The sequence below is a fragment of the Anomaloglossus baeobatrachus genome, chromosome 5 (genome assembly GCF_048569485.1).
Source record: "Anomaloglossus baeobatrachus isolate aAnoBae1 chromosome 5, aAnoBae1.hap1, whole genome shotgun sequence".
In the NCBI taxonomy this organism is placed as follows: domain Eukaryota; kingdom Metazoa; phylum Chordata; class Amphibia; order Anura; family Aromobatidae; genus Anomaloglossus; species Anomaloglossus baeobatrachus.
The window spans coordinates 239,653,881-239,679,933 of NC_134357.1; the positions used below are offsets into that span (position 1 = coordinate 239,653,881).

The 26,053-nt window shown below is 46.6% G+C and overlaps 1 protein-coding gene across 2 annotated transcripts in view; it reads left to right on the top strand.

Moving 5' to 3' along the window:
- The window catches only part of LOC142311123 (uncharacterized), a 105,846-nt gene that overhangs the window by 26,686 nt on the left and 53,107 nt on the right, over nt 1–26,053 (top strand). The window contains exon 1 of one of the 2 annotated variants that reach the window (XM_075349253.1): nt 18,185–18,328. The exons of the other annotated variant lie outside the window; for it this stretch is intronic. The gene's annotated coding sequence lies outside the window, so the exon portion shown is untranslated. Of the gene's footprint in view, nt 1–18,184; nt 18,329–26,053 lie in introns of those variants that run through there. 2 annotated transcript variants of the gene reach the window in all.

The following is a 26,053-nucleotide window of genomic DNA, read 5'->3' on the forward strand; positions in this document are numbered from 1 at the left end:
TCACTATATGGTAAAACTGATGTGTGGGTATGATACCTGAGGTCGGTGCGAGTTTGTAGACACCAAACATGTATAGGTTTACTTGTAACTAAGGGGTTAAAAAAAATTCACAAGTTTGTCCAATAAAAGTGGCGCACGTTTTGCGCCATTTTCCGAAACACGTAGCGTTCTTATTTTTTGGGATCTATGGCTCAGTGACGGCTTATTTTTTGCGTCTCGAGCTGATGTTTCTAATGGTAGCATTTTTGCGCAGATGCTACGTTTTGATCGCCTGTTATTACATTTTGCGTAAAACTTGCGGCGACCAAAAAACGTAATTTTGGCGTTTGGAATTTTTTTGCCACTACGCCGTTTACCAATCGGATTAATTGATTTTATATTTTGATAGATCGGGCATTTCTGAACGCGGCGATACCAAATATGTGTATATTTATTTATTTTTTAACCCTTTAATTTTCAATGGGGGGAAAGGGGGGTGATTTGAACTTTTAGGTTTTTTGTTTTTTTTTTAATTTTTTAAAACTTTTTTTTTACTTTTTTTATTTTATTTTACTAGTCCCCCTAGGGGGCTATAGCGATCAGCAATCCGATTGCTGATCGCTATCTGCTGATTACAGCTATACCGCTGTAAACAGCAGAAATAGTCACTTTCTTTCTTCCTCTGCTCCGTGCCGAGGAAGAATGAAAGTGAAACTTCGTAGCACCAGGCGTCATCACATGACCCTGTGCTACGATGGCAACCACCGAACGTCACGTGATCACTCACGTGACGTCCGGAGGGGGCGGCGGTAAGAAAAAAAGATGGCCGCGCGCATATAGATCTCGCTGCCAGACTTTGGCAGCGAGATCTAAGGGGTTAATGTTCCGGGTGGAATGCGATTCCACTCGGAACATGTAGGCACACATGTCAGCTGTTGAAAACAGCTGATATGTGTGCCGATCCACGCCGCCTGCCCGCGGCAGGGGGCGGGGCTTACCGGGACACGATCCATGACGGATATATCCGTCCATGGTCGTGAAGGGGTTAAGCTGATTGCCACCGCATCAGGCCAACAGGAAGAGTGGGGTAATGGATGGATGGATGGATGGTAATGGATGTGACTATTCCGGGCTGCTGCAGGCTGATATTTTTAGGCTGAACCACCCCAGTCTGAGAATACCAGCCCCAGTTGGCTTTATCTTGGCTGGGTATGAAAATTGGGGAGGACCACATGTCGCTTTTTAAATTATTTATTTAAATAAAAAAAAAAATTTAAAAAGCCGCATGCAGTTTGTCTACTTTCGATACACAGCCAAGATAAGCGCAGGGCTGGGTGTTATGATCCGGAACCATGGAAGACCACCATAAATCATTGGTAAAAGGTGACAAGAGCATTGGCAACTAATCTGTCCGCCATCCCCTTACTAACCATCAACACTAGAAGTAGCCGAGGGGTGAACTAACATCCTGTGCATCGCAAACCCAGCCGGAGAACTAACTATCCTAAAGGTAGGAAAGATGAATAACTCTCTGCCTCAGAAAATAGATAAAGAATAGCAAGCCCCCCACATTCAAAGACTGCGGTGATATAGGAAAACACAATACACAGATAGATGATAGGATTAGCAAAAGTGAGGCCCTTCTGACTAAATAGGACAGGATAGGAAAGGGACTGATGGTGGCCAGAGAAAAAATCGTATAATTTTATTATTATCAAATTCACGTACATAACCCACAATTAAAAGCAAGATGAAAATACAGGAAGGACTATCTATCACTATTCCTTCCTCACTACGGGGGTCGGCGTCCTAATGTGAAGACGCCTCCGTTCAACGACGGCTATCCCTGGGTATTGCCCTCCCTAATGGTAACCGTGATCCCTCTCAGATGGAAACAACCCCTACAGTAGTAACACCACAGTGAGGAAGAGGTGCTCAGTCCGCAGTGGCTAATTTGTCTGTATCACCACTCAGATGAGTAGGACTACGGGGCATAGGGAAGTCGTCAGATGTTCCATATGTCTATGTGCTCAACTAAGGGTATAGATGAGTCAAACTTCTACATAGGTCAATGTGCTCAGTTAGAGGTAGACAGATGAGTCACACTTAATGAGAAACCAAGAAATGCCCAATAGGAGGTAAGTAACATTTCTTATAGAACTCAATTCAAGAAATTCCCGACGCGTTTCGCCCTTGTCAATATCAGGGGCTCATCAGGGGCTTTTCAACAATTTCTTGAGAGAATTTTCCATCTTTGGACAGATCTGTGACAAATACAATGAGATAAAACCCACATTAATTATAAGTCCAAGGATCCAATTAGATAGCAAATGTAGGTGTACATCAAAACACCAATACTAACCAATATTCGCTGATTGCCACTTCAAAGAAATATAGGGGGACAACCGTGCTGTGTGTTTGGCTGATTTATCATAAAATGTGTCAGGATGACTTTTTCACCTATATGGGTAGACACACTGTAAGTAAATTCATCTTCAGATAACAGCCCTATATCCAGGGTTAGGAGCCATTATTAAAAGAACAGTACCTTTCTGATTGATAATTCCTGAGTTACTCATAACCCACTGGAGTTAGGGTCCTAATGAATACTGTCAATAAAGGAACAGACAACAAATTGCTCCACAGTTATGGTAATAGAGGACAGATAATGCGGCCAGATTTAAATACATAATTTCATACTCCATCTCTATGTGATATTACCTAAACTGGTTATAGATGTCCACACTGGACCATGCAATATGTTCACATGAATCTATAAAAATAGCCTCCCAGAGTGTCAAATAACTCCCATCGGGGGGACCTATTGGGAGAAAAAGTGAAAAGGAACAATATTCAGCCCCAAAGAAAATTCAAAGCAGCTTGATTATAATTATCAAACCACCATAGGGAAATACCTCAGGTTCATCCACAGGACTGAGTGCGTTTTAAACAATCAATCACGTATTCTTGGCAATATACCCGGATATACAGCCTCCAACAGTAAAGGAGGGGGTACATACACTCCAAGTCCTATATATACCGAAACAAATACATTTGTAGTCATATATAGTATGGAGCTTGCCCTTCTCACTTATCCCATCAACAATTGCAGTAAACAAGCCACATACCTGGTTGCTATCCCACAATAGGGCAGGGGGTAACCACAGGGATCCACAGCAACCAGTATCTACAGTGCAAAAAATACACAATACTAATGAAGCCACCTGAGTCTGATATTGCTCACCGGAAGGTTTGTAAAGGTCCTACCTTAGGGAGGTCTGTGTGGGAGATACCAGGTACGGCGTCCAGCGGTCGCTAACCTCACCAAACATACTGGGCTATTTAAAGCCACTTTTGGCGCCAGCCTGAGATAAACCGGAAATGACGTTACGCATACTCGCGTCATCATCCCAACGTGCTTTCCAGCCGTTCTCGTCACTTCCGGTCACATGATCGGGGGATGTGCACCTCTGAATGAGAACCCCGGAACCAGCAAGCTAGGTTCCTATTTGTTAGTTTGCGCACGAAGTATTCGCGCATGCGCAATGAAGCTATTATCATGTTTACATAGATAGATGCCAACGTTTAATGGTGGATAGCTATAGAACCGCCGGATCCGCACCAAACCGGTATATGGTTTAATTGGTCAGGATATATATGCTAGGACACCAGCAGTGTACCACTGAAACGGAGTTACACACTCATATCTTCCATGATTGTGCAGAGTTACCAGGTCCCATTATTTATCATACTATTGGGACACTTTAAGTCTGACCAAGGGGAGCTAAATATAATAATTTAACCTCAATATATCAATAATTGGATCATTGGGCATAGTCAATATAAGGTGGAAGGGGAAGGGGGGGGGAATTCTCCTGGGAGAACACATAGAGATATTATGTATGTAAATTACGATACGGTATAGAGAAACAGCAATATATGATACTGTAACTGAGGACCCGTCTCCAATATTGCGGGTCTATTCACTTAAAGGGGAGGTCCACTACAGACACAATTTTCCCAAATATGATTGCTGGATCCAATTGCTATTGGATGAAGGGCGTGAAACTAATTGTTTCATTTAGGCCATCAGGATGCACAGAGGCCATCCAGAAGATCCACCTTGCCTCTCTTTGTAATAGGAGGACATCCCAGTCTCCTTTCCTCTCAGGTTCTGGTACTGTTTCGATGGATTTGAAACAAGCACCCTCCATTTTGCCTGCATGTTGGTGATTCATATGGCGTGCTATTGGTGTGTCACGTAAATTGCGAACATCTCCAAGGTGTTCGCCAATACGTACCCTGAGCTGCCTTTTGGTTTTGCCAATATAATTTTTTGGACAACCACAACTAAATAGATAGATGACTCCTTGGGTCCGACAGTTGGCGAAATTTCTATATTGGTACGTTCTTCCTGTTGTGACGCTCTGAAATGTGTTTGATGGAGAAATATATTTGCAAAACTTGCAAGCTCCGCACCGAAATGTGCCATTCTCACGTGTCCTAAGCCACGCACTCCCGGATGTCCCGGGGGCCACATAGTGGCTTCTCACCACATGATCCTTCAAGTTACGGCCTCTGCGGAAAGTCACCGATGGATAAGGGAGGATACTGTCTTTTATGTCTGGATCCTGTTTAAGAATACCCCAGTACTTCCTGAGGATTTTCATTACTTGACTATTTTGGTCGTCATAAGTGCCTACTAACCTCGTTGTCCCTTTGTTTGCTTCCCTAATCTTACAGTTTAGTAGTTCATGTCTATCTTTCGCCACTGCAGAATTGAAGGCCCTGTGAATGACCTTTTTAGGATATCCCCTATCGAGGAATCTTTTTGTCAGTTGATCAGCCTGTCTCCCAAACTCCTGATCGTCAGAGCAATTCCTACGTATACGTAGGAATTGACCCTTGGGGATACCCCTTTTTAAACTAACAGGGTGATGACTGTCCCATTGGAGAAAGTTGTTGGTAGCACTAGGTTTCCTATACAAAGTTGTCTGCAGTGTACCGTCCACATCCTTTTTGATGAAAATGTCAAGAAACGCGATCCTGTCAATTCCGATCTCATAAGTGAATTTTAATCCAATTTGATTAATGTTGAGTTCTTCTACAAATTCTTTAAAGGATTGAGCTGTTCCATCCCAGATAACCAGTATGTCATCAATATACCTACCCCAGAAGTAAATCTGGGAGCAGTGGTTATCCCCATCGTCCTTAAAAACGACGGTGTTCTCCCACCAGCCCAGGAGCAAGTTGGCATAGGTGGGGGCACATGGGCTCCCCATTGCTGTGCCCCTGAGCTGATGGTAGAACTTGGAATTGAACAGAAACGCGTTTCTGGTAAGGATAAAGTACAAGAGCTCTCCGATGAACCTATTATGGGCCTCCATTTGATTCCCACGCATACTCAAAAAATAGTTGACAGCCTCCATCCCTTTATCATGAGGAATACTTGTGTAAAGGGACTCCACATCTATGGAAGTGAGTATCATGTTTTCCTCTAAGGTGATGTCTATTTATGCTATTCCCAAAATAATCATGATAAAGGGATGGAGGCTGTCAACTATTTTTTGAGTATGCGTGGGAATCAAATGGAGGCCCATAATAGGTTCATCGGAGAGCTCTTGTACTTTATCCTTACCAGAAACGCGTTTCTGTTCAATTCCAAGTTCTACCATCAGCTCAGGGGCACAGCAATGGGGAGCCCATGTGCCCCCACCTATGCCAACTTGCTCCTGGGCTGGTGGGAGAACACCGTCGTTTTTAAGGACGATGGGGATAACCACTGCTCCCAGATTTACTTCTGGGGTAGGTATATTGATGACATACTGGTTATCTGGGATGGAACAGCTCAATCCTTTAAAGAATTTGTAGAAGAACTCAACATTAATCAAATTGGATTAAAATTCACTTATGAGATCGGAATTGACAGGATCGTGTTTCTTGACATTTTCATCAAAAAGGATGTGGACGGTACACTGCAGACAACTTTGTATAGGAAACCTAGTGCTACCAACAACTTTCTCCAATGGGACAGTCATTACCCTGTTAGTTTAAAAAGGGGTATCCCCAAGGGTCAATTCCTACGTATACGTAGGAATTGCTCTGACGATCAGGAGTTTGGGAGACAGGCTGATCAACTGACAAAAAGATTCCTCGATAGGGGATATCCTAAAAAGGTCATTCACAGGGCCTTCAATTCTGCAGTGGTGAAAGACAGACATGAACTACTAAACTGTAAGATTAGGGAAGCAAACAAAGGGACAACGAGGTTAGTAGGCACTTATGACGACCAAAATAGTCAAGTAATGAAAATCCTCAGGAAGTGCTGGGGTATTCTTAAACAGGATCCAGACATAAAAGACAGTATCCTCCCTTATCCATCGGTGACTTTCCGCAGAGGCCGTAACTTGAGGGATCATGTGGTGAGAAGCCACTATGTGGCCCCCGGGACATCCGGAAGTGCGTGGCTTAGGACACGTGAGAATGGCACATTTCGGTGCGGAGCTTGCAAGTTTTGCAAATATATTTCTCCATCAAACACATTTCAGAGCGTCACAACAGGAAGAACGTACCAAAATAGAAATTTCGCCAACTGTCGGACCCAAGGAGTCATCTATCTATTTAGTTGTGGTTGTCCAAAAAATTATATTGGCAAAACCAAAAGGCAGCTCAGGGTACGTATTGGCGAACACCTTGGAGATGTTCGCAATTTACGTGACACACCAATAGCACGCCATATGAATCACCAACATGCAGGCAAAATGGAGGGTGCTTGTTTCAAATCCATCGAAACAGTACCAGAACCTGAGAGGAAAGGAGACTGGGATGTCCTCCTATTACAAAGAGAGGCAAGGTGGATCTTCTGGATGGCCTCTGTGCATCCTGATGGCCTAAATGAAACAATTAGTTTCACGCCCTTCATCCAATAGCAATTGGATCCAGCAATCATATTTGGGAAAATTGTGTCTGTAGTGGACCTCCCCTTTAAGTGAATAGACCCGCAATATTGGAGACGGGTCCTCAGTTACAGTATCATATATTGCTGTTTCTCTATACCGTATCGTAATTTACATACATAATATCTCTATGTGTTCTCCCAGGAGAACTCCTCCCCCCCTTCCCCTTCCACCTTATATTGACTATGCCCAATGATCCAATTATTGATATATTGAGGTTAAATTATTATATTTAGCTCCCCTTGGTCAGACTTAAAGTGTCCCAATAGTATGATAAATAATGGGACCTGGTAACTCTGCACAATCATGGAAGATATGAGTGTGTAACTCCGTTTCAGTGGTACACTGCTGGTGTCCTAGCACATATATCCTGACCAATTAAACCATATACCGGTTTGGTGCGGATCCGGCGGTTCTATAGCTATCCACCATTAAACGTTGGCATCTATCTATGTAAACATGATAATAGCTTCATTGCGCATGCGCGAATACTTCGTGCGCAAACTAACAAATAGGAACCTAGCTTGCTGGTTCCAGGGTTATCATTCAGAGGTGCACATCCCCCGATCATGTGACCGGAAGTGACGAGAACGGCTGGAAAGCACGTTGGGATGATGACGCGAGTATGCGTAACGTCATTTCCGGTTTATCTCAGGCTGGCGCCAAAAGTGGCTTTAAATAGCCCAGTATGTTTGGTGAGGTTAGCGACCGCTGGACGCCGTACCTGGTATCTCCCACACAGACCTCCCTAAGGTAGGACCTTTACAAACCTTCCGGTGAGCAATATCAGACTCAGGTGGCTTCATTAGTATTGTGTATTTTTTGCACTGTAGATACTGGTTGCTGTGGATCCCTGTGGTTACCCCCTGCCCTATTGTGGGATAGCAACCAGGTATGTGGCTTGTTTACTGCAATTGTTGATGGGATAAGTGAGAAGGGCAAGCTCCATACTATATATGACTACAAATGTATTTGTTTCGGTATATATAGGACTTGGAGTGTATGTACCCCCTCCTTTACTGTTGGAGGCTGTATATCCGGGTATATTGCCAAGAATACGTGATTGATTGTTTAAAACGCACTCAGTCCTGTGGATGAACCTGAGGTATTTCCCTATGGTGGTTTGATAATTATAATCAAGCTGCTTTGAATTTTCTTTGGGGCTGAATATTGTTCCTTTTCACTTTTTCTCCCAATAGGTCCCCCCGATGGGAGTTATTTGACACTCTGGGAGGCTATTTTTATAGATTCATGTGAACATATTGCATGGTCCAGTGTGGACATCTATAACCAGTTTAGGTAATATCACATAGAGATGGAGTATGAAATTATGTATTTAAATCTGGCCGCATTATCTGTCCTCTATTACCATAACTGTGGAGCAATTTGTTGTCTGTTCCTTTATTGACAGTATTCATTAGGACCCTAACTCCAGTGGGTTATGAGTAACTCAGGAATTATCAATCAGAAAGGTACTGTTCTTTTAATAATGGCTCCTAACCCTGGATATAGGGCTGTTATCTGAAGATGAATTTACTTACAGTGTGTCTACCCATATAGGTGAAAAAGTCATCCTGACACATTTTATGATAAATCAGCCAAACACACAGCACGGTTGTCCCCCTATATTTCTTTGAAGTGGCAATCAGCGATTATTGGTTAGTATTGGTGTTTTGATGTACACCTACATTTGCTATCTAATTGGATCCTTGGACTTATAATTAATGTGGGTTTTATCTCATTGTATTTGTCACAGATCTGTCCAAAGACGGAAAATTCTCTCAAGAAATTGTTGAAAAGCCCCTGATGAGCCCCTGATATTGACAAGGGCGAAACGCGTCGGGCATTTCTTGAATTGAGTTCTATAAGAAATGTTACTTACCTCCTATTGGGCATTTCTTGGTTTCTCATTAAGTGTGACTCATCTGTCTACCTCTAACTGAGCACATTGACCTATGTAGAAGTTTGACTCATCTATACCCTTAGTTGAGCACATAGACATATGGAACATCTGACGACTTCCCTATGCCCCGTAGTCCTACTCATCTGAGTGGTGATACAGACAAATTAGCCACTGCGGACTGAGCACCTCTTCCTCACTGTGGTGTTACTACTGTAGGGGTTGTTTCCATCTGAGGCTATGTGTCCACGTTGCTTTTTACCTGCTTTTTACCTGCTTTTTTGCTGCTTTTTCAACTGCAGCGTTTAAAGCCAAAATAGATGTGTTCTGCTTTTCAAGCAAAGTCTATGGGAATTTGGGTTTCTTGTCCCCACTATGCAGTTCAAACTGCAGCCTTTTTGTGGCAGAACTTTGGACAAAAACTCAGCTTTGCAGTGCAAAACCCAAATGGCAAAAACAATTGACATGTCAATTGTTTTTGCCATTTGCGTTTTGAACTGCAAAGCAGAGTTTTTGACAACATTTCTGCCAGAAAAAGGCTGCAGTTTGAACTGCATAGTGCGCACAAGAAACCCAAATTCCCATAGACTTTGCTTGAAAAGCAGAACACATCTATTTTGGCATTAAACGCTGCAGTTGAAAAAGCAGCAAAAAAGCAGGTAAAAAGCAGGTAAAAAGCAACGTGGACACATAGCCTGAGAGGGATCACGGTTACCATTAGGGAGGGCAATACCCAGGGATAGCCGTCGTTGAACGGGGGCGTCTTCACATTAGGAAGCCGACCCCCGTAGTGAGGAAGGAATAGTGATAGATAGTCCTTCCTCTATTTTCTTCTTGCTTTTAATTGTGGGTTATGTATGTGAATTTGATAATAATAAAATTATACGATTTTATATAAAAGTAGTAAGAATCTGGTTTTGGCAAAATATCTACTTCTAGTATCCAGAATAGGTTTAGTATTTATGGCCAGAGAAAAACCCTACACAAATCCAAATTCCTGATAGTACAAAAAGCCCTCAGTTCACTAGATCTGAACTCCGTCCTATACCAGGCACTCTTGTCAAACCAATGAACAGAAAGCAGGAACCATACAAATTCAAGAAGCAACAAACACATGGACTTATAGGAGCAATACTCCAAACATAGCTGCATGGAGCTTCCCAGCTAAGCAACTGAGAGGGAAGATCCCTGCATGCAAATAAACTGACAATAACCACAGGAAATGACAAACTCAGATAAGAGTAAAAGAACCAAACAACAAATAAAGAGTCAAGCACTTATCTGGGGTAGATGTGGTCTGGAGCAGGATGAAGCAGGCTGGTGTACAAAGAACAACTGACATCCAGCATAGCCTGCTATCAGACCAGGGTTTAAATAGGCAGAGAGTTAGCAATGGAAACGCCCATTGCTCAACACACCTGGTCTCTGTCCAAACCATTCCTGGCCACAAGAGGGAGCCTCTCAGCAGCAAAAGCATAACTGACATTCACAACAGCTGGGGCTGCAGCCTGTAGCCATGGACTTTATCTGTGCTCGGTAGCAGAATACGGGGGGACCCTACCACGATACTGACAGTAGATGCTAGAGTGTACGGGCTGCTTCCAGGTATGACATCATTTCAATACGCCCCTATCACATGATAGGGGCGTCTACCAAATGCCGTCCGACGTTTCCAGCCAGAATAAACATTATTTTTCGAAGTCTACATGGACATGGAGCTGTTTATAATAGAAGCGGGAATCTGGGGGTAAGACCACAGATAGGCGGTGCAGGGGTTGTGAAAACCCCCTTGCATGATTATGGTGGAGAGAAAACATTGTGATGCTCACCATCCAAGTGAGTTACGCCTACTAACCTGGAATGAGCCCGTACATTCTAGGCTCACAGTAGATGCTAGAGTGTACGGGCCTCTTCAGTTACACTGCTTTCCCCGCCCACCCGACGTCCTGGTGCCTGTGATTGGATGCAGTCAACTTACATGCTGCCTCTCAGAGTGGGGGTGTGTCTAGCTGCAACCAATCACAGGCACCAGTGGGCGGAGAAAGCAGTGCATAGGTGATGAATGTAATGAGTGACACCAGAAGTGAATGTGAGGCCAGGGAGCAGTGTACAGCCATGCCGGACCTTGTAAGTACAGCGCGCTTGCTCTCCTTTCCCTATCCCTTTTACCACCATTTTTAATTTCTGGATTCTGATCCCCATAGACGTATATGGGGGCTGGATTCCAGACTGGATCCAGATTTAAAAATAGAGAACAGGTGGGTCTCGGTTTTCTGCAAGTCCGCCCATCTCTAGTTATAATGTGTTTTCAGCTGGCACCTGTGTACACCTGTTGGATGTGTGGGTCAGTTTTTTTTATATATATATATATATATACATATATATATATATACTAGAAGGTGGCCCGATTCTACGCATCGGGTATTCTAGAATTTACGTATTGTGTAGTTAATGTATGATTTTTGTTATATATATATATATATATAGATGTTGTTGTGTGTAGTTACCAAGTGTTTGTGTAGGGGCTGTACATGTTCTGGGTGTTGTCTGGGTGTAGCGGGGGGTGAGAGCGGTGTTCTTTGTGTGTTGCGTTGTGTGTCGTTATTTGTGGAGCGCTGTGTGTCTGTATCGTTGTGTATGTGTGTTGCGCGGTTTGTGTGGGTGTGTGTGTGTGTGTTTTGGGGGGAGGTATGTTTTGTGCAATGTGTGTGTTGTGCGGTATGTGCGTATATTTGTGTGTGCCACGGTGTTTGTGTGTTGGGTGTTGTGTGTCTGCGGCGTTGTCTGTGTGTGTGTGGGTGTCTGTGTAGGGCGGTGTTTGTGGTTCCCAGTGTGTGTGTGGTGTGTTGTGCAGTGCGTGTGTGGCAGTGTGTGTGTGTGTTTTGGGGGGAGGTGTGCACCCCCCATCGTGGTCCACCCCCCATCGTGCTCCATCCCCCATGCTGCGCACCCCCCATCGTGCTCCATCCCCCATGCTGCGCACCCCCCATCGTGCTCCATCCCCACTCCCCATTGTGCTCCATCCTCCATGCTGCGCATTCCCCATCGTGTTCCTTCCCCCATGCTGCGCATTCCCCATCGTGCTCCATCCCCCATGCTGCGCACTCCCCATCGTGCTCCATCGTGTGAGTGTGCGTGTGAGTGTGCGTGTGAGTGTAAGTCTGAGTGTGAGTCTGAGTGTGAGTCTGAGTGTGAGTGTGCGTGTGAGTGAGTGTGCGTGTGAGTGTGCGTGTGAGTGTGAGTCTGAGTGTGAGTCTGAGTGTGAGTGTGCGTGTGAGTGAGTGTGCGTGTGAGTCTGAGTGTGAGTGTGCGTGTGAGTGTGCGTGTGAGTCTGAGTGTGAGTCTGAGTGTGAGTCTGAGTGTGAGTCTGAGTGTGCATGTGAGTCTGAGTGTGCGTGTGAGTCTGAGTGTGAGTGTGCGTGTGAGTCTGAGTGTGAGTGTGCGTGTGAGTCTGAGTGTGAGTCTGAGTGTGAGTCTGCGTGTGAGTGAGTCTGCGTGTGAGTCTGAGTGTGCGTGTGAGTGTGCGTGTGAGTCTGAATGTGCGTGTGAGTGTGCGTGTGAGTGTGAGTGTGCGTGTGAGTCTGAGTGTGCGTGTGAGTGTGCGTGTGAGTCTGAGTGTGCGTGTGAGTCTGAGTGTGAGTGTGCGTGTGAGTCTGAGTGTGAGTCTGAGTGTGAGTCTGAGTGTGCGTGTGAGTCTGAATGTGCGTGTGAGTGTGAGTCTGTGTGTGTGAGTCTGAGTGTGCGTGTGAGTGTGCGTGTGAGTCTGAATGTGCGTGTGAGTGTGCGTGTGAGTCTGAGTGTGAGTGTGCGTGTGAGTCTGAGTGTGCGTGTGAGTGTGCGTGTGAGTCTGAGTGTGAGTGTGAGTCTGAGTGTGAGTGTGCGTGTGAGTCTGAGTGTGAGTCTGAGTGTGAGTCTGAGTGTGCGTGTGAGTCTGAGTGTGAGTCTGAGTGTGAGTCTGTGTGTGTGAGTCTGAGTGTGCGTGTGAGTCTGAGTGTGAGTGTGCGTGTGAGTCTGAGTGTGAGTCTGAGTGTGAGTCTGAGTGTGCGTGTGAGTCTGAGTGTGCGTGTGAGTGTGAGTCTGAGTCTGAGTGTGAGTCTGAGTGTGAGTGTGCGTGTGAGTCTGAGTGTGAGTCTGAGTGTGAGTGTGCGTGTGAGTCTGAGTGAGTGTGCGTCTGAGTGTGCGTATGAGTCTGAGTGTGCGTGTGAGTCTGAGTGTGCGTGTGAGTCTGAGTGTGCGTGTGAGTCTGAGTGTGAGTGTGCGTGTGAGTCTGAGTGTGCGTGTGAGTCTGAGCGTGAGTGTGCGTGTGAGTCTGAGTGTGAGTCTGAGTGTGAGTGTGAGTGTGCGTGTGAGTGTGAGTCTGAGTGTGCGTGTGAGTCTGAGTGTGAGTCTGAGTGTGAGTGTGCGTGTGAGTCTGAGTGAGTGTGCGTCTGAGTGTGCGTATGAGTCTGAGTGTGCGTGTGAGTCTGAGTGTGCGTGTGAGTCTGAGTGTGCGTGTGAGTCTGAGTGTGAGTGTGCGTGTGAGTCTGAGTGTGAGTGTGCGTGTGAGTGTGCGTGTGAGTGTGCGTGTGAGTCTGAGTGTGAGTCTGAGTGTGAGTCTGAGTGTGCGTGTGAGTCTGAGTGTGAGTCTGAGTGTGAGTCTGAGTCTGAGTGTGAGTCTGAGTCTGAGTGTGAGTGTGCGTGTGAGTGTGAGTGTGCGTGTGAGTGTGCGTGTGCGTGTGAGTCTGAGTGTGAGTGTGAATCTGAGTGTGAGTCTGAGTGTGAGTCTGAGTGTGAGTCTGAGTCTGAGTGTGAGTGTGAGTGTGCGTGTGAGTGTGAGTGTGCGTGTGAGTCTGAGTGTGAGTGTGAATCTGAGTGTGAGTGTGAGTCTGAGTGTGAGTCTGAGTGTGCGTGTGAGTCTGAGTGTGAGTCTGAGTCTGAGTGTGCGTGTGAGTCTGAGTGTGCGTGTGAGTCTGAGCGTGAGTGTGCGTGTGAGTCTGAGCGTGAGTGTGCGTGTGAGTCTGAGTGTGAGTCTGAGTGTGAGTCTGAGTGTGCGTGTGAGTCTGAGTGTGAGTCTGAGTCTGAGTGTGCGTGTGAGTCTGAGTGTGCGTGTGAGTCTGAGTGTGAGTCTGAGTGTGAGTCTGAATGTGAGTCTGAGTCTGAGTGTGAGTCTGAGTCTGAGTGTGAGTGTGCGTGTGAGTCTGAGTGTGAGTCTGAGTCTGAGTGTGAGTCTGAGTCTGAGTGTGAGTGTGCGTGTGAGTCTGAGTGTGAGTGTGCGTGTGAGTGTGAGTGTGAGTGTGCGTGTGAGTGTGAGTGTGAATCTGAGTGTGAGTGTGAGTCTGAGTGTGAGTCTGAGTGTGCGTGTGAGTCTGAGTGTGAGTCTGAGTCTGAGTGTGCGTGTGAGTCTGAGTGTGCGTGTGAGTCTGAGCGTGAGTGTGCGTGTGAGTCTGAGCGTGAGTGTGCGTGTGAGTCTGAGTGTGAGTCTGAGTGTGAGTCTGAGTGTGCGTGTGAGTCTGAGTGTGAGTCTGAGTCTGAGTGTGCGTGTGAGTCTGAGTGTGCGTGTGAGTCTGAGCGTGAGTGTGCGTGTGAGTCTGAGTGTGAGTCTGAGTGTGAGTGTGAGTGTGCGTGTGAGTGTGAGTCTGAGTGTGCGTGTGAGTCTGAGTGTGAGTCTGAGTGTGAGTGTGCGTGTGAGTCTGAGTGAGTGTGCGTCTGAGTGTGCGTATGAGTCTGAGTGTGCGTGTGAGTCTGAGTGTGCGTGTGAGTCTGAGTGTGCGTGTGAGTCTGAGTGTGAGTGTGCGTGTGAGTCTGAGTGTGAGTGTGCGTGTGAGTGTGCGTGTGAGTCTGAGTGTGAGTCTGAGTGTGAGTCTGAGTGTGCATGTGAGTCTGAGTGTGAGTGTGCGTGTGAGTCTGAGTGTGAGTGTGAGTGTGCGTGTGAGTCTGAGTGTGAGTGTGCGTGTGAGTCTGAGTGTGCGTGTGAGTCTGAGTGTGAGTGTGCGTGTGAGTCTGAGTGTGCGTGTGAGTGTGCGTGTGAGTGTGCGTGCGAGTGTGCGTGTGAGTCTGAGTGTGAGTCTGAGTGTGAGTCTGAGTGTGAGTGTGCGTGTGAGTGTGCGTGTGAGTCTGAATGTGCGTGTGAGTGTGTGTGTGAGTCTGAGTGTGAGTGTGCGTGTGAGTGTGAGTGTGCGTGTGAGTCTGAGTGTGCGTGTGAGTGTGCGTGTGAGTCTGAGTGTGCGTGTGAGTCTGAGTGTGAGTGTGCGTGTGAGTCTGAGTGTGAGTCTGAGTGTGAGTCTGAGTGTGCGTGTGAGTCTGAGTGTGAGTCTGAGTGTGAGTCTGTGTGTATGAGTCTGAGTGTGCGTGTGAGTCTGAGTGTGAGTGTGCGTGTGAGTCTGAGTGTGAGTCTGAGTGTGAGTCTGATTGTGCATGTGAGTCTGAGTGTGCGTGTGAGTGTGAGTCTGAGTCTGAGTGTGAGTCTGAGTGTGAGTGTGCGTGTGAGTCTGAGTGTGAGTCTGAGTGTGAGTCTGAGTGTGAGTCTGAGTCTGAGTGTGAGTCTGAGTCTGAGTGTGAGTGTGCGTGTGAGTCTGAGTGTGAGTGTGCGTGTGAGTGTGCGTGTGCGTGTGAGTCTGAGTGTGAGTGTGAATCTGAGTGTGAGTCTGAGTGTGAGTCTGAGTCTGAGTGTGAGTCTGAGTGTGAGTCTGAGTGTGCATGTGAGTCTGAGTGTGAGTCTGAGTCTGAGTGTGAGTGTGAGTGTGCGTGTGAGTCTGAGTGTGAGTCTGAGTGTGAGTCTGAGTCTGAGTGTGAGTCTGAGTGTGAGTGTGCGTGTGAGTCTGAGTGTGAGTGTGCGTGTGAGTCTGAGTGTGAGTGTGAATCTGAGTGTGAGTGTGAGTCTGAGTGTGAGTCTGAGTGTGCGTGTGAGTCTGAGTGTGAGTCTGAGTCTGAGTGTGCGTGTGAGTCTAAGTGTGCGTGTGAGTCTGAGCGTGAGTGTGCGTGTGAGTGTGCGTGTGAGTCTGAGTGTGAGTCTGAGTGTGAGTCTGAGTGTGCGTGTGAGTCTGAGTGTGAGTCTGAGTCTGAGTGTGCGTGTGAGTGTGAGTGTGAGTGTGCGTGTGAGTGTGAGTCTGAGTGTGCGTGTGAGTCTGAGTGTGAGTCTGAGTGTGAGTCTGAGTAAGTGTGCATGTGAGTCTGAGTGTGAGTGCGCGTGTGAGTCTGAGTGAGTGTGCGTCTGAGTGTGCGTATGAGTCTGAGTGTGCGTGTGAGTCTGAGTGTGCGTGTGAGTCTGAGTGTGCGTGTGAGTCTGAGTGTGAGTGTGCGTGTGAGTGTGCGTGTGAGTGTGCGTGTGAGTCTGAGTGTGAGTCTGAGTGTGAGTCTGAGTGTGCGTGTGAGTCTGAGTGTGAGTGTGCGTGTGAGTCTGAGTGTGAGTGTGAGTGTGCGTGTGAGTCTGAGTGTGAGTGTGCGTGTGAGTCTGAGTGTGAGTCTGAGTCTGAGTGTGAGTGTGCGTGTGAGTCTGAGTGTGAGTGTGCGTGTGAGTGTGCGTGCGAGTGTGCGTGTGAGTCTGAGTGTGAGTCTGAGTGTGAGTCTGAGTGTGAGTCTGAGTGTGAGTGTGCGTGTGAGTGTGCGTGTGAGTGTGCATGTGAGTGTGCGTGTGAGTGTGCGTGTGAGTCTGAGTGTGAGTGTGCGTGTGAGTGTGCGTGTGAGTCTGAGTGTGAGTGTGCGTGTGAGTCTGAGTGTGAGTCTGAGTGTGAGTGTGTGTGTGAGTCTGAGTGTGAGTGTGCGTGTGAGTGTGCGTGTGAGTCTGAGTGTGAGTGTGCGTGTGAGTCTGAGTGTGAGTGTGCATGTGAGTCTGAGTGTGAGTCTGAGTGTGAGTCTGAGTGTGAGTCTGAGTGTGAGTCTGAGTGTGAGTGGCGGCCAATCCGTGCGGGGGGGCGAACCCGAGGCGAGGCGAGCGGCCAATCCGTTCGGGGGAGGAGCCGAGGCGAGGCGAGCGGCCAATCCGTGCGGGGGAACGGGGCCATGGCGAGCCCAGCGGCCAATCAGCTTTGTGTCACCGTAAGGACACAATTTTGGAGCAAGACAGACAGACAGACAGACAGACAGACAGAATAAGGCAATTATATATATATATATATATATATATATATATATATACACATATATATATATATATAATTGCGCAATATTGTGTATGTAACTTCTGACTTTGCAGAAAGTAATAGAAATCTAAATCATTTTAGATCCTAATTGACCTAAAACGGAAAAGGTTTATTCTGATTTCATGTCAGATAGTGAGAAAAAACATAAAAAAAACCAAGAAAACCAGCTAAACTCAAAATGGCATGTATTATAAGATGTGCACTGCACTAAAATTCCAAACTTTCATTTCATGCAGCATTTGCTTGTGCCTGTCCCACCAACAGCCATGATTCAGTCATGGGTACGGGATTGAAATAGACCAGGTAAGTGCTGCTATAAACAGTTCTACTATTCATATGTGAGGCCGTATGGCTCATTTTATATAAAAATATTTTAGTGTAGGACTGCCCCACAGAGATTTGCCGTTACGTGGTGGGACAGCTCAAGAAATTGCAATTTTTTTGCCAAAAATCTCAAATTTATAAATAGTACAGTTTGGAATTTTTAGTGCAGTGCACATCTTATAATACATGCCATTATGAGTTTAACTGGCTTTCTTGGGTTTTTTTTTGTGAGAAAAACATGCAGATGTGTCTTTATAGAGAGTGGATGGAAATGTCTGGTTTCAACTGTATGTATTAATGAAGTGGCTACTACATGCGCACGCTGCAGTTTTTGACGCTTTTTTTGGTGCAGTTTTGTTGTCAGAAATGTGTCACTTTTGACTTCCCAGCAAAGCCTATGAGAATTCAGATTTGCTGTACGCATGTTGCAATTTTTTTGTCTGCAGTTTGTCACAAACCTCTGAGAAAAAACTGCAGCATGTTCTATCACATGGCGTTATTGGATTCTACTGAAAAAAACGCATCAAAAATGGTTTGGGTGCAGTTTTTGTGACAACAAAACTGCAGTGTGCACATATAGCCTTAACCCCCTGGGGAGTTCAGACAGGTATCGGCCCTTTTATTTTCAGTAGGTTTCCTCTTCCTAGGGGCGGATACACTCATGTACGGTGCTGTCATGGTTCTGGAATATCCAGTTACCGGTAAGTAATTATCATGTATCTACTTCTGTGGCAGAGAATGTCCTAATTAGATCCTGCTAAGATCTACTAAGGAAAGTGAGCTCTTTCGTTCTCCGAGGGAGGAGACAATTTGACTATGTTGTTGCGACTATGTTTTTCAGTGGTTTCAATTGGGCTAATAATGTTTCAAAAAAATGTTATTTTTCTATCAGTATCAACGTTGTTAGCAGTAACCTGGAAAAGCAGTGTGAATCTATTAAAATGAAGTGGGATTAAAGAGTCAGTGTTTTACCCCTTTACGATCAAGGATGTACTGGTCCCTGCACATCTCTGCTGGTCTGATCAGCAGAGATATCTGGCCAACAGGCACAGGTAGGTCAAAGATCCACCCGATCGTGTTAACCTCTTAGACCACGATGTCAAATACTGACAATTTAAATGGCCTCAGCGGGGATCACACCATTCCCCTCTGTCATCGGCGGCCCCGAGACGGGGTGCCAGTGTGTTGCCATGGTAGCGCAGGGTCAGCTGACGACCCCTGATGCTGCCATGACTCACTTCTTGTGAGAGCCGACAGCACCGAAACGGGACCATGAGCATTTCTGCTGATCAGAGTGATGCTGCCCTGATCAACAGAAATGCCAGGTGGTCAGATAGTACAGGCATAAAGTCCCCTAGGTGGACAAGTAAAAAGAAAAAAAAAAAGTAAAAGGAAAAAAGTTTTTAAAAATATGAAAAAATAAAGAAACCTTAAAAGTTCACCCCCTTTTGCCCCATTGAAAATAAAATAGTTAAAAAAATACACTTACTTGGTATCGCCACGTTCAGAAATGCCCGATCTATCAAAATATAAAATCAATTATTCAGATTGGTACATGGCGTGGCGAGTAAAAAAATCCAAAACACCAAAATTGTGGTATATGGTCGCCGCAAATTTTCTTTAAACTGCAATAACAAGTGATCAAAACGTGGCATCTGGAGAAATAACATCAGCTTAAGAAGCAAAAAATAAGCCCTCACTGAGCCTGAGATCCCGAAAAATGAGAACAATGCCGGTCTCAGAAAATGGCGAGTTTTTTTGGACAAACCTCTGATTTCCCCCCCTTAGATAAAAGGAAAAGAATACATGTTTGGTATGTACAAACTCGTCCCGACCTGAGGAATCACACCGACATGTCTGTTTTACCATATAGTGAACGGAGAACAATTTTTCATTATGTGCAGCAATGACCAGATTTTATGTGTAACTGCTGTAGATGGATTCATAATGTGGGGATTTTGAGGGCTTTCAGGGAATGAGAAAGTAATCTGTCGTAGTGAGGACAGATTTTCTTCTTCAATTTCTTTCCAGATTTTGTGCAAGGGATGTTTTATCCAGCGGGATTTGGAGTGGAGCTGGTGGGTCAATGCCTCCTTTATTGTGTGGTAAAGTGGGTATAGTATATGATATGCCTGTATGAACCCCATAGATAATGTGAGAAAAGTGTGTGAAAGCTAATAAAAAAAAATATCTGGGGAGATGAATTGGAAGTGATTGCAACAAATATTTAATTTTGGCCCAGGAAATGCACTTAACCCCTTCACGAACTTGTGCGTACTGGTACGTCCTAGGTCATGTCCGTTGCTTTGATGGGGGCTCGCACACTGAGCCCGCATCTCTCCATGCACGTGTCTTATGATCTGATCAGCTGACATGTGCCTCTATTAGCAGCGGATGGATCAGAGATCCACTCGCGGCTGTTAACCAGTTAAATCCCACTGTCAATCTATGACAACCAGATTTAACACGCTCCGGCGAGGAGTGTGCCATAGGAAGCGTGATTTCTGCTATACAGAGCAGGCCTGATGCATTGCGCTGTACAACAGAAACAATAGGATGAGTGCAGCATCAAGTCCGCTAAGAGGACTAGTAAATACAGTAAAATGTTTTTAAATAGTTTAAAAAAACAAACAAAAACACATTCAAATCACCTCCCTTTTTGCTTCATTGAAAATATAACAATAAAAAACCCCAAAAAACTGATATTTGTTATCTCTGCTTTCTGAAATGTCCGATCTATCAAAATATAAAATAAAGTAATTGACGCTGCTTGGGGTTTAACTTTCATTTTTTATTTATTTTTTTGTTTAAAAAGTCAAAAGTGTGTGTATATATATATATATATATATATATATATATATATACAGTATATATGTGTAATAGTATTAATCTCTCTCCTCCTATCCAGTTTAATGTTATCAAGAGCTGTTAGGCTGTATGCATGTTGCATCGTGTCCTTGCTGAAATTTCTGCAGGGATTTGGCAGTGCATGTGCGCTTCAAATCGCTGCAGAAACACTGCATAATGGATGCAGTGTGTCTGCAGAATAGATGCCGATTTCATGCTCTCGGGATGCTGCCCCCACCATAGACAGAGTGGGAGCTGCATCTAAGGCTAGTTTCACACTTGCGTTGAACGGGATCCGTAGCATTGCGTTGTGTGACGCATGCAACGGATGCGTTGCATATAGTGGCACAACGCATGCTACAGATCATACAAAATAACGCAGTCCGTTGTAGTTTTTTTTCCTTGACTTTACACATCTGAGCATGCGCAGTTGTGTAAAGTCAGGTGCGTTAACGGAATCCGTCAAATGACGCATTCTAACGGAATCCGCCACCATAGGCGTCCATTATAAAAACAACGGACGCCTAACGGATTCCTGCAGATTGCGTTTTTTTGACACTCCGCCAAGCGCAGAAAAACGTTACATGCTGCATTCCATCCGCCCGACGCAGCGTCACAATAACGACGCTGCGTCGTCCAGCGGATGCAACGCAGACACTTGCGTTACAGTGCGTCGTCCATACAAGTCTATGGAGAATAGCGCAATGCGTTAACGGACTGCGCTATTCTCCATAGTGACGGACTGCGCTGAACGCAAGTGTGAAACTAGCCTAAAGCGCACAAAAGAAGTGACATGTTGCTTTTTTGAGCGCAGCGATTTGGATCAAAATTTCAGCATCCGAATCACTGCGCTCTCAAACGCAACGTGCGGATGGATTATGCATAATCTTCATAGATTGTGCTGGGGACACAGGACGCATGCATTTAGGCTGCAGTGCAATATGCAGCGTAAATGCATGAATTTATGCAATGTGCGCACATGCCCTTAGACTGCTCAGGGCAGAATTATCAAATTGGGATATTAGTTGATATTTAGAATTACATAAATAGATATAAAATCATAGAATTGGTTGGTTGATTCAGGGAGTAGCAAACCACCCTAAAATTAAAATCAATACATAACATAGAAGAAATTATGAGGATACATGCAATAAATTAGTTCATATAGGTTCATGTAACTTCACAAGGTTCATGAGTGCAGACAAGTTCAGAACACTGTATTGGATTATCCAGTTGGGGAATAAAGCCCTGCGGCCACTGAATAAAAGCTCTGCCGGGTTGTACAGTTCAGTTTATAGTAATTCAGTTACTTTTTCAGTTGGCTAGTTATTAGTTCGTTTACTTAGTTTAGTTCATACTGAATATTGCCAGATTTAGCAGAGAGGCTGGGTGCTTACCCTTGATGTTACGCTGGTCTCTGTGCTGTTGCTCCTACGATCTCAGTAACCCCACACTTTACAATGTACCTGGTCCAAAAGGACCACACCGGAGCGCTCCTGGGGGGACGATCAGATGGTGATCAGGAGATTGTGTCCACGAAAGGCAGTTCTGGAGAAGTCTTTGGCTGCTTTCACACTTGCGTTCAGCGCAATCCGCCGCTATGGAGAATAGCGCAGTCCATTAACGCACTGCGCTATACTCCATAGACTTGTATTGACGACGCACTGTAACGCAAGTGTCTGCGTTTCATCCGCTGGACAACGCTGCGTCGGTATTTTGATGCAGCGTCGAGCAGAGGGAATGCTACATGTAGCGTTTTTTGGGTCGTTAAAATAACGCACCTTGACGGATTCAGTTGGAATCGGCCAAGGTGTCTAATGATTGTGTATGGTGGCAGATTCCGCCGCTATGTGCTAAGCGGCGGAATCCGCTGACAGATTCCGTCACCTTCTACTGAGCATGCTCAGCATGTCTAGCAGAACGATCTAAATCGTTTAAAATCACTCCTGGTCTCTCTCCCCCCTCTCCCCCCTTCTCTCATACTCACCGATCACGGGCACGATGCTGTACAGTTGTCACAAAGCTCCGGCGGCTTTTCCTCTTTTGAAAATGCCGGCCGCTCATTATTCCATTTAGTATTCACTGCGTCCCCCGGCCACCGGCGCCTATGATTGGTTGCAGTCAGACCCACCCCCACGCTGAGTGACAGTTGTCTCACTGCAACCAATCACAGCCGCCGGTGAGCGGGTCTATATCGTGCAGTACAATAAATAAATAATTAAAAAAAAACGGCTTGCGGTCCCCCCTAATTTTGATACCACCCAAGGTTGGCTGAAGGCTGTTATTCTCAGGATGGGGAGCCCCACTTTATGGGGAGCCCCCCAGCCTAACAATATCAGCCAGCAGCCACCCGGAATTGCCCCATCCATTAGATGCGACAATCCCGGGACTCTACCCGGCTCATCCCGAATTGCCCTGGTGCAGTGGCAATCAAGGTAATAAGGAGTTAATGGCAGCAGCCCATAGCTGCCACTAAGTCCTAGGTTAATCATGGCAGGCATCTATGAGACACCCACAATGATTAACCTGTAAGTGAAAGTAAATAAACACATACACCCGAAAAAATACTTTATTTGGAATAAAAGATAAAAAAACACCCTCTTTCACCACTTTATTATTCCCCAAATACCCCTCCAGGTCCGGCGTAATCCACACGAGGTCCCGCGACTCATCAAGCAGTGTGTACGGTTATGATAGGAGCGGTAGTGCCGGTGTGTATGCGGTGATGAGTGCGGTAGTGCCTGCGTGTCTGCGGTGATGATGGGGGTGGTAGTGCCTGGGTGTGTGCTGTGATGATGAGTGTGGTAGTGCCGGTGTCCGGTGTGTGCAGTGATGATGAGTGCGGTAGTGCCAGGGTGTGTGCAGTGATGATGATGAGTGTGGTAGTGCCGGTGTGTGCAGTGATGATGATGAGTGCGGTAGTGCCGCGGTGTGTGCAGTGATGATGATGAGTGAGGTAGTGCCAGGGTGTGTGCAGTGATGATGAGTGTGGTAGTGCCGGTGTGTGCAGTGATGATGATGAGTGCGGTAGTGCCGGGGTGTGTGCAGTGATGATGATGAGTGAGGTAGTGCCGGGGTGTGTGCAGTGATGATGATGAGTGCGGTAGTGCTGGGGTGTGTGCAGTGATGATGATGAGTGCGGTAGTGCCGGGGTGTGTGCAGTGATGATGATGAGTGTGGTAGTGCCGGTGTTTGCAGTGATGATGATGAGCGCAGTAGTGCCAGTGTGTGCAGTGATGATGAGTGCGGTAGTGCTGGGGTGTGTGCAGTGATGATGAGTGCGGTAGTGACGAGGTGTGTGCAGTGATGATGAGTGCGGTAGTGCCGGGGTGTGTGCAGTGATGATGATGAGTGCGGTAGTGCCGGGGTGTGTGCAGTGATGATGATGAGTACGGTAGTGACGGGGTGTGTGCAGTGATCATGGGGGTGGTAGTGACAGGGTGTGTGCAGTGATGATGATGAGTGCGGTAGTGCGAGGGGTGTGTGCAGTGATGATGATGAGTGCGGTAGTGCCGGGGTGTGTGCAGTGATGATGAGTGTGGTAGTGCCGGGGTGTGTGCAGTGATGATGAGTGCGGTAGTGGCGGGATGTGTGCAGTGATGATAAGTGCGGTAATGGCGGGGTGTGTGCAGTGATGATGAGCGCGGTAGTGCCGGGGTGTGTGCAGTGATGATGAGTGCGGTAGTGGCGGGGTGTGTGCAGTGATGATGATGAGTGCGGTAGTGCCTGGGTGTGTGCAGTGATGATGAGTGTGGTAGTGCCGGGGTGTGTGCAGTGATGATGAGTGCGGTAGTGACGGGGTGTGTGCAGTGATGATGAGTGCGGTAGTGCCGGGGTGTGTGCAGTGATGATGAGTGCGGTAGTGCCAGGGTGTGTGCAGTGATGATGATGGCAGTGCCGGGGTGTGTGCAGTGATGATGAGTGCGGTAGTGGCGGGGTGTGTGCAGTGATGATGAGTGTGGTAGTGGGTGTGTGCAGTGATGATGAGTGCGGTAGTGCTGGGGTGTGTGCAGTGATGATGAGTGCGGTAGTGCTGGAGTGTGTGCAGTGATGATGATGAGTGCAGTAGTGCCGGGGTGTATGCGGGGATGATGATGAGTGCGGTAGTGCCGGGGTGTGTGCGGGGATGATGATGAGTGCGGTAGTGGCGGGGTGTGTGCGGGGATGATGAGTGCGGTAGTGCCGGGGTGTGTGCAGTGATGATGAGGGCTCTCTCTCTCGGCTTAACGCAAAGTGTTATTTCACAGGAATCCGTTGCCTTTACATCACACTATTTACAACGCATCCATCACATGCAACCGTCGTTTTAATTTTTCATTTCATAAGATATATTACAAAGTTGCTTATATTCATGTGTACTATTGATTTATCAGACACATCTGCTTCTTTTGCTACCAGAATTGATCTGTCATTATCAAAATTCTCAGTTCAGAAGTAAAATATGCATACAGTGAGGACTTTCCCATAACTGGGATAGGAGATGGCAGGGATTCTATGCAGCGTCGAGCGGAGGGAATGCTACATGTAGCGTTTTTTGGGTCGTTAAAATAACGCACCTTGACGGATTCAGTTGGAATTGGCCAAGGTGTCTAATGATTGTGTATGGTGGCAGATTCCGCCGCTATGTGCTAAGCGGCGGAATCCGCTGACAGATTCCGTCACGTTCTACTGAGCATGCTCAGCATGTCTAGCAGAACGATCTAAATCGTTTAAAATCACTCCTGGTCTCTCTCCCCCCTCTCCCCCCTTCTCTCATACTCACCGATCACGGGCACGATGCTGTACAGTTGTCACAAAGCTCCGGCGGCTTTTCCTCTTTTGAAAATGCCGGCCGCTCATTATTCCATTTAGTATTCACTGCGTCCCCCGGCCACCGGCGCCTGTGATTGGTTGCAGTCAGACCCACCCCCACGCTGAGTGACAGCTGTCTCACTGCAACCAATCACAGCCGCCGGTGAGCGGGTCTATATCGTGCAGTACAATAAATAAATAATTAAAAAAAAACGGCTTGCGGTCCCCCCTAATTTTGATACCACCCAAGGTTGGCTGAAGGCTGTTATTCTCAGGATGGGGAGCCCCACTTTATGGGGAGCCCCCCAGCCTAACAATATCAGCCAGCAGCCACCCGGAATTGCCCCATCCATTAGATGCGACAATCCCGGGACTCTACCCGGCTCATCCCGAATTGCCCTGGTGCAGTGGCAATCAAGGTAATAAGGAGTTAATGGCAGCAGCCCATAGCTGCCACTAAGTCCTAGGTTAATCATGGCAGGCATCTATGAGACACCCACAATGATTAACCTGTAAGTGAAAGTAAATAAACACATACACCCGAAAAAATACTTTATTTGGAATAAAAGATAAAAAAAACACCCTCTTTCACCACTTAATTATTCCCCAAATACCCCTCCAGGTCCGGCGTAATCCACACGAGGTCCCGCGACTCATCAAGCAGTGTGTACGGTTATGATAGGAGCGGTAGTGCTGGTGTGTATGCGGTGATGAGTGCGGTAGTGCCTGCGTGTCTGCGGTGATGATGGGGGTGGTAGTGCCTGGGTGTGTGCTGTGATGATGAGTGTGGTAGTGCCGGTGTCCGGTGTGTGCAGTGATGATGAGTGCGGTAGTGCCAGGGTGTGCAGTGATGATGATGAGTGTGGTAGTGCCGGTGTGTGCAGTGATGATGATGAGTGCGGTAGTGCCGCGGTGTGTGCAGTGATGATGATGAGTGAGGTAGTGCCGGGGTGTGTGCAGTGATGATGAGTGTGGTAGTGCCGGTGTGTGCAGTGATGATGATGAGTGCGGTAGTGCCGGGGTGTGTGCAGTGATGATGATGAGTGTGGTAGTGCCAGTGTGTGCAGTGATGATGAGTGCGGTAGTGCTGGGGTGTGTGCAGTGATGATGAGTGCGGTAGTGACGAGGTGTGTGTAGTG